We start from the raw sequence: 13,519 nt of genomic DNA on the forward strand, positions 1-13,519 counted from the left end.
GTAGGCTAGTTGAGAACAAGTTCTCATTTACAATTGCGACCTGGCCAAGATAAAGCAAAGCAGTTCGACACATACAACAACACAGAGTTACACATGGAGTAAAAACAAACATACAGTCAATAATACAGTAGAAATTAAGTCTATATACAATGTGAGCAAATGAGGTGAGATAAGGGGGGTAAAGTAAAAAAAAAGGCCATGGTGGGGAAGTAAAGACAATATAGCAAGAAAAAACACTGGAATGGTAGATTTGCAGTGGAAGAATGTGAAAAGTAGAAATATAAATAATGGGGTGCAAAGGAGCAGAATAAATAAATAAATAAATATAGTAGGGGAAGAGGTAGTTGTTTGGGCTAAATTAAAGATGGGCTATGTACAGGTGGGCTAAATATCGTTATAGAAGGTAAAGTAAAAACCCAAACAGGTCCGTGCATCAATACCAGTATATCATAAAATGCGGTATACCACCCAGCCCTAAATGAAGTCCTTTATTTGTATTTTTGGGCAATTTGGGCAATTCAACTATTTTTCTACTAACCAGAGTCAGATGAATATGAATACAAATTTCTCTGTGTTTGAAGGTAGTTCCGTGAGCCATTGCTAACTAGCATTTAGAGCAATGACTGGGAGTCTACTGGTACAGCTAGCAGAGACATAAACATGGTATCCAAGGACTTCATCTGACTCTGGGTAAGTAGAAAACGGGCTTAGTTTCTAGGAGCAATATTCAATCAAACCCAGGTATGCCTTCCTTGTTTCTGACTGAACAGTGTAACGTACAAAAAAATACTACTAAGTCAAGAATGTTTCATTTGCACAGTGTAAGTCAGGGGACTCCAACCTTTTCTAAAACAAGTCGCAAGCATGTCTTCCCCGGGTCCAAGAGATGTCTTTGGTTCATAAACAGTATTTGGTATGACAGGCCCCATTAAATTATATTTTGTGTTTTTTCAAATTCTGTTTTCTCTGTTTTCTTTTTCCTGGTTTGGGATATTTGTCTTTTTTTAAACTCTCAATATTACAATTATTCATAAAGAAACAACGAAAATGGATGTTCTGAGTCCATGTCAACGCTTAAATCACTCCAGAATACCATTTTTTGTTTTGGTGTGTAATTCCCCTTTAAATGCTTTCTCGCTGTGCAAGGACATTCTTCCCTTCCCCGTATTACTACTGTAGGTTTAATGGTGTCACGGGTTCCTTCCGGAACTTTCATCACGCACACTATTCCCACTGATTAGTATTTGTGTATGTGTGCCCTTTGGTTTCCACGGTCTTGTCGATTATTGTTCCAATGTCCTTGGGGGGGGGGGGGGCTGTGCTGTATGTTTTGGACTTTCGTGCCCTTGTGGATTGCGCAGATGATTATGGGTTTCTTCCCATGTGGTAATCATTGTGCTAGTGTTATTTTTTTCGAGGTACTCCTCACTCTTTTGTTTGGGTTTCAATCCCGTGTTTTGTGTACATGTTTGTTTGGTCTTCGTCCCCGTGCCTTTACACGACACGCCGTAATTTGGGCCAAATTTTAAAAAAATATTACGCATTCCTGTGCCTGTCTCCCTTGAATCATTTATGCCAACGTGACAAATGGAATACGACCCTGAGTTATAGGCTTATCTTAAAAGGATGGCCTCCATCCATAGCAAGTCAATTCCACTCTTGAGAAAAGCCTTTTTTTTTGTGGTCATTACTCTTGTGTTACTAGTACTACTTAGTTATACAAGATGGGCTGACATTGCTTCAGTCCAAATGATACGCTCTAACTACAGCATACGTAAGATACAGCACTGAAGAGATGTCATACAACATGTAGGCTACTGTGCACCATATTTCCATAAAACACAATCACTATTGTTACACCGTGATAAAATTAGCCTGGGAGAAAAAAAAGACAAAGGTGTCCATTGCTGTGGCAGTTACTATGGCAGGATTACAGATAGTCCAGGCTGAACAGAGGGAGTTTGGGCCAGCACAGCTGTCTTCTGTTGGATTAATATTGCAACAGCAGAGTCAGACATTACTGCCGAACAAGAAAGATCGTGTCACCCATGAAGGTCAGGAAATCCTTTCTGATACAGGAAATTATAAACATAAAATGTTGTAAATGTAGCCATACTGTCTGTTTGCTTGAAATATCATGAACATTTGACATTTCTCTATCTTCGTAGTAAGCAGAAATATGAATTATTCAAGCCATCATTTGAAGGTAATTTATTTCTCAGAGGATTCAAAATATTTCAAGCAGAATTAGTCAACTTTCATGGCCAATGAAGCAAGGTGAAAACCAACAATGATCAAAGGGAGAAAGTCAAGAGAATTTCCTCACAGAGACAAAACCCAGTAGTTCCACAAAAAATAACATGTTATCTAAAACAAATGGGTAGCTTCTCCAACCTCTGGTGGAAACTGATGTATGGTATTTTGCACACAAGTCCCAGGGGAAAATGTCTCTCTGGACTACCATTGTGGCATGAATGAATGAATATTCTCTCTCTCTCTCTCTCTCTCTCTCTCTCTCTCTCTCTCTCTCTCTCTCTCTCTCTCTCTCTCTCTCTCTCTCTCTCTCTCTCTCTCTCTCTCTCTCTCTCTCTCTCTCTCTCTCTCTCTCTCTCTCTCTCTCTCTCTCTCTCTCTCTCTCTCTCTCTCTCTCTCTCTCTCCCTCCCTCCCTCCCTCCCTCCCTCCCTCTCCCTCTCTCCCTCCCTCTCCCTCTCCCTCTCTCCCTCCCCAGTTGGGGCCTAAAATTAGCAAGGCTGTCAATACAGACCGGGTTGAGCATAGCTGTGCAGAGAATCCCTGTGTGTACTGGGATCTGTTACACTACAATCTATAGTCTGTGACTCAGCCCAGCGAAACTATCTCCGGCATGCGTCCTTCTCTCCACTCACACCTGGAATGCAGACAGCTGTTTGAAAAAGATGGCCGCTCTGACATTTATTGGCTTACTGTATCCGGAGTATACTTATCAAAAGTCTGTCTCTCTGCCTGAGGTACTGTGTGATTCTTCTAGAGAACATATAGCATCAAACTATGGGCTGTCTTCAAGTCAGACACAGCTGGGTTCAAATGGTGTTTGTTTTCATTCAAATACTCAAGCTGCGTTTGATTGAGTTATTCTGGTGAAAATGGAATAGCCACAGAAGTGGAAACCTCACCAATTCAGCACTCCGGGCAGTCTCAATCAAATGCTCAAAGTATCTAAAAGCAAACAAACTCCTCTGACTAGATATCATCTGAACCCTTCTTTTCCTATCTCTATTTACAGCACAGAGACTACCAACAGCCTATGTCCCCTCTTCAAATATAATTGTATCTTACACTTGCTTCCTCCACCTTGCTGTTCTCTCTTGAATTACTCCCAAAGGCCCAGATTGTCTCCTTCAATTTGATTGCTTTCTTCTCCGTATGGCATCTCCCTTAATCTTACTGTTCCACTAATGGTACCGGTGGGCCGGCAGTGTGCCGGCAGAGTTCAGAGAGCCGCTCCAGACAATTACCCAGTTCACCGCAGCAGCTGGTCCTCTTTACCAAAGAGCCCTTCAATTTAACCATCCAGCAGCCCGCACAGAGGCAGGATTCTCCCCCAGACCTCACAGGGAGAGGGGGGGGGGGGGGGGGGGGGGGGGGTGTACAGTTGAATAAACACACTGGGGGGAGTTGATGTACACCATGGATTATGTCTGTTACAACGCGCTGTATCAAGTACGGAAGTCCAGAGAGGACATATGAATTTTAAAAAATATTCCTTTGTTATGTCGAGATCACAACTTATTTATCTCACGATCACTACATAACAAAAGTTGTTTTGTCGAGATCACAAGAGAAACTCTATAAATAGGAGTGACGTATTGCTGATAGATTGACAGTATGGCTGAGACGGCAGAGCCCTCGGTGGACCAACACATACGTTTCTACTGATTGCTACACAAAGAGATGTTTGGCTACATTTCATGCTAACATCATGCTTTCATTTGTGTTTGGAGCTCATTATCAGTTTATAAATGAGAAAGTTAGCAAGGTAAATGTCCCTTACCTTGAGCTAAGAACTCGTGGGGGAACTACGCCCTTATGGGGCATTTAAACCATGAACGATGCCTGACAGGCAGCCCTGTCTCTCAGGTAGTGTGCCATCCCCGAGACCACAGCCAATCGCATGAAAGCAACAACACAGCTAACTTGGCTAGTCTTGTGAACGAGCGAGTGACCTAGCTAGCTAGTTAGCTAGGTAGTCTTGTTAGCTGGATACCTAGCTAGCTAACTAGCGTGTTATCTATGCTGTTTGTTGCCTTGCATAACTGATATGTGTATAATTGTAAGGGAAACTTCATGTTTTATGGATAATGTTTACATTTACACTGGGTGAGCTTCATTCCTGACAGGCTGATCAGATTCAATTTCTGCCTCAGAGCTTGATCAGATTCAATAGCAGGCTTAGAGGCTGATACATCAGGATGCTGCCTTGTAGGCATTCTGCAAGGAGCCTTACATATGAAAGCATACAAGGCAGCATCCTGACATCTATTGAGTCTGATCAGCCTGCCAGGAATAGAACTCATCTCCTGGACCAGATATGTATCTGTCTATAAAGTACTTTAACAGCTAATCTGCCTGCAAGGAGCCTGACCTATAAAACGGCCTAAAAGTCAGCATCCTGACTTATCCGCCTTTGAGGCTGAAGTTTAATCTGATCAGCCTGTCAGGAATGGAGCTCGCCCAGTGTAAATGTAAATATTATCCACAAAACATGAAGTGTCCCTTATAATTATACACATATCAGTTATGCAAGCTAACAACCAGCATAGATCACAAGCTAGCTTGTTAGCTAGCTCACAGTACTAGCCAAGTTAGCAACATTGTTCCTTGCATGCAATTGGCTGTGGTTTTGGGGGGCGGCATGCAGCCTGGGAGACAGTATGCCTGTTAGGCATCGTTCAGGGCTTAAATGTCCCTCAAGCGCATTGCGATCAATGCAGCCACAGGGCTCCTTGATGGGGGGAGGTTATCGTCAATCTGAACATATAAATGGATGACGCGTGGTATTTTTGATTATCTCGTGATCTGGACAAAACAACTTTCGTTATGTAGAGATCATGAGATAAATAAGTTGTGATCTCAACATAACGAGGGAATGATATATTTTTTGTTAATAGGTCCTCTCTGCACTTCCGTAATTAAGGCCTATCACAGAAGAAACCTGTTTGATGAAAAATAGTCTTGAGGGCAACATTGATCTGGATGGGAGAGAGGTCCAATCAGCTGACATGGTTTAGATGAACCTAATTATTATATGGGTTTACACATTTTACATTGATGGTCCAAAGCCACACTGCTCATGAATAAGGAATTAGTCCAATACTTGGTATCTACACAAACATGAATCACTACTTTCCTGAAATTAAGAAAACAGAATTGCAATTACAAAAACAATGTTTTTTGAATTATAAAAAAAAAAAAGTGGTATCATTAAAAGAGTCAGCTACTGTAACCTAGCAACCCTGCCCCATTGAAGGCAAAGCAAAGAAAACAGACAGCATTTCATATAGCCTAATACTGATGACGTTAACATTATTGACGAGGCATGCTTACCACCAAATGACCTCTTCAAAAAAAAGCCAATACCATTTCACTAATGAGAAATATGAATTATTCAATCAGGTCCATCTAACTGCAAACAGAACCTGGTTAAGATGGCTAAAAATAGAATAATTATAAGATAGGAAAAAAAATGGAATGATTGGATTTTAGATCCTAATTTTGAAAAATGCATGTACTGATCAGATCGGCATATTAAGCTCCAACTGTTTTTCTGTTTGTTCTTGTCGTAAAGAATATCTCCCATGGAATCTAAAGCAGGATTGCACCACATGGAGTTAGATGTTACAGTAATATCCACAGATCCAGACAATTACAGAGGGTGCTTAAAGGCTGTCATTCAAATGTAGGACAGCCGCTCTGCATACTGTGAAGATTATAATCCATATAAAGCTATAGGCCTATCCATATAGAGCTACAGGCCTATATACTGTCTATAGGCCTATATACTTTCTATAGGCCTATATACGGTCTATAGGCCTATTTACTGTCTATAGGCCTATACACGGCCAGAGTATTACTATTAGAAATGGAGAATACAACCTCGAAAAACCTAGATACAACCTCGAAAAACCTAGATACAACCTCCAAAAACCTAGATACAACCTCCAAAAACCTAGATACAACCTCTATAAAAACCTAGATACAACCTCTATAAAAACCTAGACACAACCTCCAAAAACCTAGATACAACCTCCAAAAACCTAGATACAACCTCGAAAAACCTAGATACAACCTCCAAAAACCTACATACAACCTCCAAAAACCTAGATACAACCTCTACAAAACCTTGGATAGCGCTTCACATTAAGCACAGAATAAAGTGGTAACAAGTTATGTTCCTAGTTGTTGCTGTAACGTAAAGGTTACAACCAAACCTTTACATAACCAGTGTTAAGTTCCTCTAAACTGCTTATGGTTCAACGCATAGGCTGCATCAGGGAAAGGAACGGCAGTGTTTTGTGAAACTGCATATATCTGTTTCAATGACATTGAATTATCCTGATGACAAAGCAGCAGCACACCTACAAGGCTCCCTGATTGACCTTCAATGGCCCTTCCAGTGCCCACAACAGTGTTACAGGACTTGAACTGGGTCTGATTGTCTCGTCAAAGCCTGTGGTGCTGTCCATGGTGCCCTTGTGCTAAGACACACCTCCTTGAGTTACAAACAAGTGGATGCAGCAAGCTCTGCTAAGCATAAATTACATAAAGCATATCTGATCGTATAAATTAGTCTCCATGCAGTAATTGTGTACTTACACTGCATAGCGGCAGCCTAAAAGTACTGTGAACTCTCTTGGATGAGATAAGGGTGCACAACCGAACACCTTTATCCTGCCATTGACAGAAATGCCCCAGTAGCTTCACTTTCTTCCTGCTTTGCTCTGAGAAGGCTGCTACTCTGTGACTTGTTCCACTGTAGCCTAAAAGAAGGCTGCTACTCTGTGACTTGTTCCACTGTAGCCTAAAAGAAGGCTGCTACTCTGTGACTTGTTCCACTGTAGCCCAAAAGAAGGCTGCTACTCTGTGACTTGTTCCACTGTAGCCTACATCCCAGTGATTGAAACAGTAGACACAGGAGACCGAAGCCAATTAACTCTTCTCAGCAAGGACACATGGCTGATTACCAACTGTTCACAATCACACAACGCTTTCCAAGAGTACACACAGGGAAACATCCAGGATGGGAAAACGTACAATATGTATACAAGGGTCCACAGACTGACAAATCGAGACCAAGCGTTATCATTTGGATGCCAGGTCCACTGGTCCCCTACAATAATAGCCTGAATATAACACACTATAAACCTTTTGGTTATGATAGGAGATTGTGTATGTGACATTCTCCCACGTAACCTTCCACCTCAGCACAGTAGCAGTATTGTTGCAGTAGTCCGTAGTCAGCATAAAGGCACTTTAAGTCATCCATCAAAGTCATGGGACACGGGGATACGACACATCCACAAGGAAAATGGTACAGATCCACTGCTCCTAGACTGAAGAGATCTATACAAGGTTTAAAAGTGCACTGCCATGCCACTTTCTACTATCCAAAATCTTATAACCGTTGAACATTTTCCTATGTTAAAATGAAAGCTATTTCACTAATATTGACCAATGGTCGGCTGAGCTCTGGCCAAGATAAAGGATATTGGGCAGGTATTAGTGAAAAGCACAACAGAAATCTGTGCCAGTTTGTTTATTTTCTCTCTGTTTGACATCAACAGGCTTTGAGTGAGTCACCTTCTGAAGAGGTGTCACTGGAACAACAACACTACCCTACCATGCAGCTAATGTAAGGGAAGCCATGACAATCACTATTCTGTGGACCTTACGTTCATGTCCGCTAATCGGAAAGAGTAAGTATTGATATGGGCACACGTTGAATGACCTACCTCTTCAAATAGGCTATGAAAATAAAGAAGGTTCCAGTTGCCCTGTGACTTTAAACATTTCAAGCAAAGTGGTGCAGGCAGTTATCATACCATCCATCTCATTTCAAGCAGAGTGGTGCAGGCAGTTATCATAACATCCATCTCATTTCAAGCAGAGTGGTGCAGGCAGTATCATAACATCCATCTCATTTCAAGCAGAGTGGTGCAGGCAGTTATCATAACATCCAGTTCATTTCATGTCAGTCATGGCATTTTCTTGTGGTGCAATTTGTATTTTCTACATCATAAATCAAGTGATGATAAAACAAAACACATCCAAAAATAGTAAACAATGGCCAACTACACCTAGATTTTCTGACTCATTTTGCACAATGCACCATCACCTGTGACAGTAAGCATCTGCTCTCACTCTCTAACCATGACGTGGGCTGAAAAATGCCCCATCAGACGGGTAAACCAGGGCAAAGCGGCCACATAGGCGCTCTCCTCTCCTCTCTCCTCTCATCTCCGTTCTCCATCTACCGAACAGCCAGGCCACACCCACCGCATTGCAGAAGCACATCCCGAAAACCGAGACCGGAACTTCACGATTGCAAGTCATAACTGTTTTACGCCAGTGATATAGTCTAGTCTACCAGCAACAAAACCGCTAGACGTAACGCATTACGCAATAGTAAAGAGCACACAAAAGCGCACAACTCTCAAAACAGAATATAACCGATAACGTTTTGTCTGATGCGCAAGAATCCGTGCGTTATTGTATTATTTGGCCTAGACACTTTTGAACCAGTCGCTACTAGGCAGTAGGCATCGGGCGTTTTGATCACATGGACAATATACAGTATCCCGAGTAAAAATAAACACATACACTAGGCTACACAGCAGCCTATGCATGGTTTCTCAAATTACAATGTGGGACACTGGATACAAAGACTAAATAAAGATGTACATTTCTTTTCGTCTTAAAGGTTAATGTTGCTCTACACCTGAGCAGTATTTGTTGGTGCAAGGAATCCGCTTCGTCACCTACTGTAAATGATGCGACGTCGGCACGTCACATTTTCAGATGAAAACCTCGATAACGAAACTATTTTCTCTCTTTCCACAATTATTGTGCGACTATTGAATTCAACACATGACTCTCCTTTCTGAAAGATGGAGTTAGTAGCATTTTACCGGGTATCCTGTGTCCTCCAAAATCTCTGGTCTAAGGTGCAGTTCCTCCACGCTTTAGCTGCAGACCGGTAAAGTCTCCCCTATGTCATCCTGCCACTGCCTGCAGCAGCCAAAATAGCTTGCTACACTCTACACCGGGGAAAACGGAATTCTGGGATAGCCAAGGATGCCCACCTTATGACAAAACACGACCCACCCACAGATGGATAATACCGGGTGCAGGTTTATACTATTATATGTGCGCAAAATCCCCCTCCTCCAATTGAGAGGTCCTAATAAAATAAATAGGAGCTATCACACATTGGAAACTGACCTTGGGGAACACATAGACTACCTATTCAAACGTCTGTAATACTTTTTAGATTACTATTATCTATTATATAAATCTAAATGAAAACAAATAATTTGCTTCAACTTATTTACATACTGTAGTGAATACCAGGACTTGAACCCAGGTCCAAAACCTGTCAAACCAACACCTTAACCATTATACCAAGAGGTCCAAACTTCTTAACAAAGTTGCTAGTTGTTGGATTAAGGTTGCTACATTAACCCCTTCCCTCAGGAGAGCGTTTCCCCACACTTTTCTCATGCATACACACCACCCCGATGGCCTCACATGCGTCATCCCGCTTCTAACACCATTGTAGCCAAATCGGGAGTTAGCCCTGACCAGGTCTCAAACCCAGCTTGAGCGACTGTCAAGCCAACACCTTAACGGTTACGCCAAGAGGTCCGGCCTTCTTGACGAGGTTGCTAGGTGTTGATTTAAGGTTGAGTTACACCATTGATATTCCACTACATCAGGGTTTGGGATCATAACATGATTATGAGCTATTTGGTCGGGTGGTCCTATATGTTGCATAGTGCCACACCTCAAATCACAGCTGGGCATCGGGTGATGCCATGGGTGCTTCCAAGTTTGAGCTTTTCTGAACAACATATGCATCCTTGAAGCTTTGGTAAACAACTTGCTATAGCTGTAAAGCACTTCTATCTGGCTCTCAGGAAGCACTTGTTAAAGTGGCGGCTTGTGACATAAAAAGTTGAGGAACAAAATTGAGCTAACATAAAAAACAAGCTAATGGGATGACAATCTTTTAAGGTCTGAGCTACCGTCTATCTAAGATGCATAGAACGACATCACAGCTTAAATAGTCTATTACAACACAACTCATAACTACTACCTGAAACCATACACAGCACACCAAATGCATAACATAATGTCTGTCTACTGTTATTGTGCAAAAGACAACCTCGAATCCTGACCTTCAGTTCAGTCTGATAATGACCTTGAGGGGGCCATCTGGGGCCATTTCTATTCAGACAGATTGTCTTGATTCTATTTGCGATATTCATTTATATGAAAATGCCCCTGAAAATACAATTATAATGCTCTGCAGACCTGAGTGCATTAGCTGATATGGTCTGGTGCTATTAATGACCACAAAACCATCAAATTATAAATCAGTTTAGACTGCTCAAAATTAAGATTCATAACAATATTGTGTGTGCAGATTGCTTAGATTAAAAGTTGAATTATGAAGCCAGCAAACATGATTAAACTTAGAAACATTTACGGTCATATTACCAGATCAAACGACGATGAACCTCCCCTTTTATGCTAAAATATGCTAAAAAGTTCTAATTTAATAAAATAATTTGTATGACAGGCATATTACATGTGTAAAATCTTAATTTGATCACCCTGTTGCAGAACTTTTATGAACTGTTGGAAATTAAAAACTTGAAGTGTATTTGAGGTTTAAAAATGCTTCTGAATTGTGTCATTTCCCCTTTGAAATTTCAGACTTGATTTTCCCTTTAGAAAAATACACTAGATGACCAAAAGTATAGCCAAATTGCATGGCTGTGTGTTCGATTATATACACCTGTCAGCAACAGGTGTGGCTGAAATAGCTGAATACACAAATTTGAAGGACTGTCCACATGCATTATGTATATAAAAGCATGTGGACACCCCTTCGAATGAGTGGATTCGGCTATTTCAGCCACACCCGTTGCTGACAGTCCTCACCGCCGAGTGCCAGGCCTCATCGCCCAACATCAGTGCCTGACCTCACTAATGCTCTTGTGGCTGAATTGAAGCAATGTTCCAACATCTAGTGGAAAGCCTTCCCAGAAGAGTGGAGGCCCCCCCAGCCAAGGGGGGTCCAACTCCATATTAATGCCCATGATTTGGAATGAGATGTTCGATGAGCAGGTGTCCACATACTTTGTGTCAGGTAGTGTACTTTTATATATATATATATAGTGTATATCACAGGAGGTTGGTGGCACCCGTAATTGGGGAGGACAGGCTCGTGGTAATGAGCCCTTCCATTTGCTCCATTCCGGCCGTTATTATGAGCCGCCCTCCCCTCACCAGCCTCCAGTGGTGTGTATCAACGCCTACAAAAATGGCCATTCATTATAATCCACATAACAAGTCACATTTTCTGTTGCTGCAGGATTACTCAAATGAATGATGACTCAAATGAAGTTCCTACATCTGTATTAGATAGCTGAAAAGCTAACCCTGAATTAAAAGATGAATAACAGTACACAAACATCCTAAAACTACATTCCCTTAGAAATATCTGACTTGCTGATTTCCAAGTGAAAACGTTATATAATTATATAATTGACCACCCAGGACACTGTCCCAAAAGCACAAGGCATATATTGATAAGTTAACACCTATTAACGGCCTGCTGATCCAGTACGATTCATCTGAAATTGAATTATTAGCTTTTCCAGGGTCTGACTTCTGACTGTCATCTCATCTACACAAGTTCCATCAGTTGAAAGAAGAGAGAGTGGGCTGAGTGTTGACTGTCCTCATACACCCCCCCCCAACCACCCTGGGGGGACGTCAAAAAAACAAATTTCAGATAGGTGGGATGAGAAGGAAATGGGTTGGAAGGTTCCCAGAGACTGAGCACTCTGACTCAGACCCTTCAGGAAATGTGAAGGGTTGCCTGAGCGGTGCCGACTCCAAGCCTCATTTAGTGGTTGATGCATTTCTGTGAAGGCCAACCTAACTCCTCCAGCTGGCAGCCGAGGTCTGAACGGTGAGCCCGGTTCCTGCAAGTGAGAATGATGCCATAAGGTAGCACTAGCTACACTATATATACAGCAGTATGTGAACACCCCTTCAAATGAGTGGATTCGTCTATTTAAGCCATGCCCGTCGCTGACAGGGGTATAAAATCGAGCACACAGCCATGCAATCTCCATAGGCAAATATTGGCAGTAGAATGGCCTTACTGAAGAGCTCAGTGACTTTCAACGTGGCACCGTCATAGGATGCCACCTTTCCAACAAGTCAATTCATCAAATTTCTGCCCTGATAGAGCTGCCCCGCTCTTCACTGTTATTGTGAAGAGGAAACGTCTAGGAGCAACAACGGCTCAGCCGCGAAGTGGTAGGCGACACAAGCTCACAGAACGGGACCTCAGAGTGCTGAATCGCGTAGCGCGTAAAAATCGTCTGCCCTCGGTTGCAACACTTATTACCGAGTTCCAAACTGCCTCTGGAAGCAACGTCAGCACAAGAACTGTTCTTCGGCAGCTTCATGAAATGGGTTTCCATGGCCGAGCAGCCACACACAAGCCTAAGAATACCATGCTCAATGCCAAGCGTCGGCTGGAGTGGTGGTAAACTCGCCATCATTGGAGCAGTGGAAACGCATTCTCTGGAGTGATGAATAACGGACATATTTGTGTTTGGCGGATGCCAGGAGAACGCTACCTACTCAAATGCATCGTGCCAACTGTAAAGTTTGGTGGAGGAGGAATAATGATCTGGGGCTGTTTTTCATGGTTCAGGCCCCTTAGTTCCAGTGAAGGGAAATCTTAATGCCACACCATTCAATGGCATTTTACACGATTCTTTGCTTCCAACTTTGTTGCAACAGTTTGGGGAAGGCCCTTTCCTGTTTCAGCATGACAATGTCCCCATGAACAAAGCGAGGTCCATACAGAAATTGTTTGTTGATCGATGTGGAAGAACTTCACTGACTTGCACAGAGCCCTGACCTCAACCCCATCGAACACTTTTGGGATGAATAGGAACGGTGACTGCGAGCCAGGCCTAATCGCCTGACATCAGTACCCGACCTCACTAATACTCTGCAAAACTTTGCAATACCCTGTTGCTGTACTGCAACACCCTCTAACACCCTGTAACACCCTGCTGCTGTAATGCAACAACCTGAAACACCCTCTAACACCCTGTAACACCCTGTTGCTGTACTGCAACACCCTCTAACACCCTGTAACACCCTGCTGCTGTAATGCAACAACCTGAAACACCCTCTAACACCCTGTAACACCCTCTAACACCCTGTAAC

General features: G+C 42.4%; 1 protein-coding gene across 46 annotated transcripts in view; it reads right to left on the reverse strand.

Moving 5' to 3' along the window:
- The window catches only part of LOC110535257 (band 4.1-like protein 3), a 117,201-nt gene that overhangs the window by 75,297 nt on the left and 28,385 nt on the right, over positions 1-13,519 (reverse strand). For 25 of the 46 annotated variants that reach the window (XM_090189364.1, XM_090189347.1, XM_090189344.1 and 22 more), the window contains exon 1: positions 9,166-9,296. The exons of 18 other annotated variants lie outside the window; for them this stretch is intronic. The gene's annotated coding sequence lies outside the window, so the exon portion shown is untranslated. Of the gene's footprint in view, positions 1-9,165; positions 9,370-13,519 lie in introns of those variants that run through there. 3 more of the 46 variants (XM_090189361.1, XM_090189355.1, XM_090189349.1) reach the window with 3 other exon arrangements.

This window comes from Oncorhynchus mykiss, chromosome 11 (genome assembly GCF_057628025.1).
Source record: "Oncorhynchus mykiss isolate SJ-2025 chromosome 11, ASM5762802v1, whole genome shotgun sequence".
NCBI classification, from domain to species: domain Eukaryota; kingdom Metazoa; phylum Chordata; class Actinopteri; order Salmoniformes; family Salmonidae; genus Oncorhynchus; species Oncorhynchus mykiss.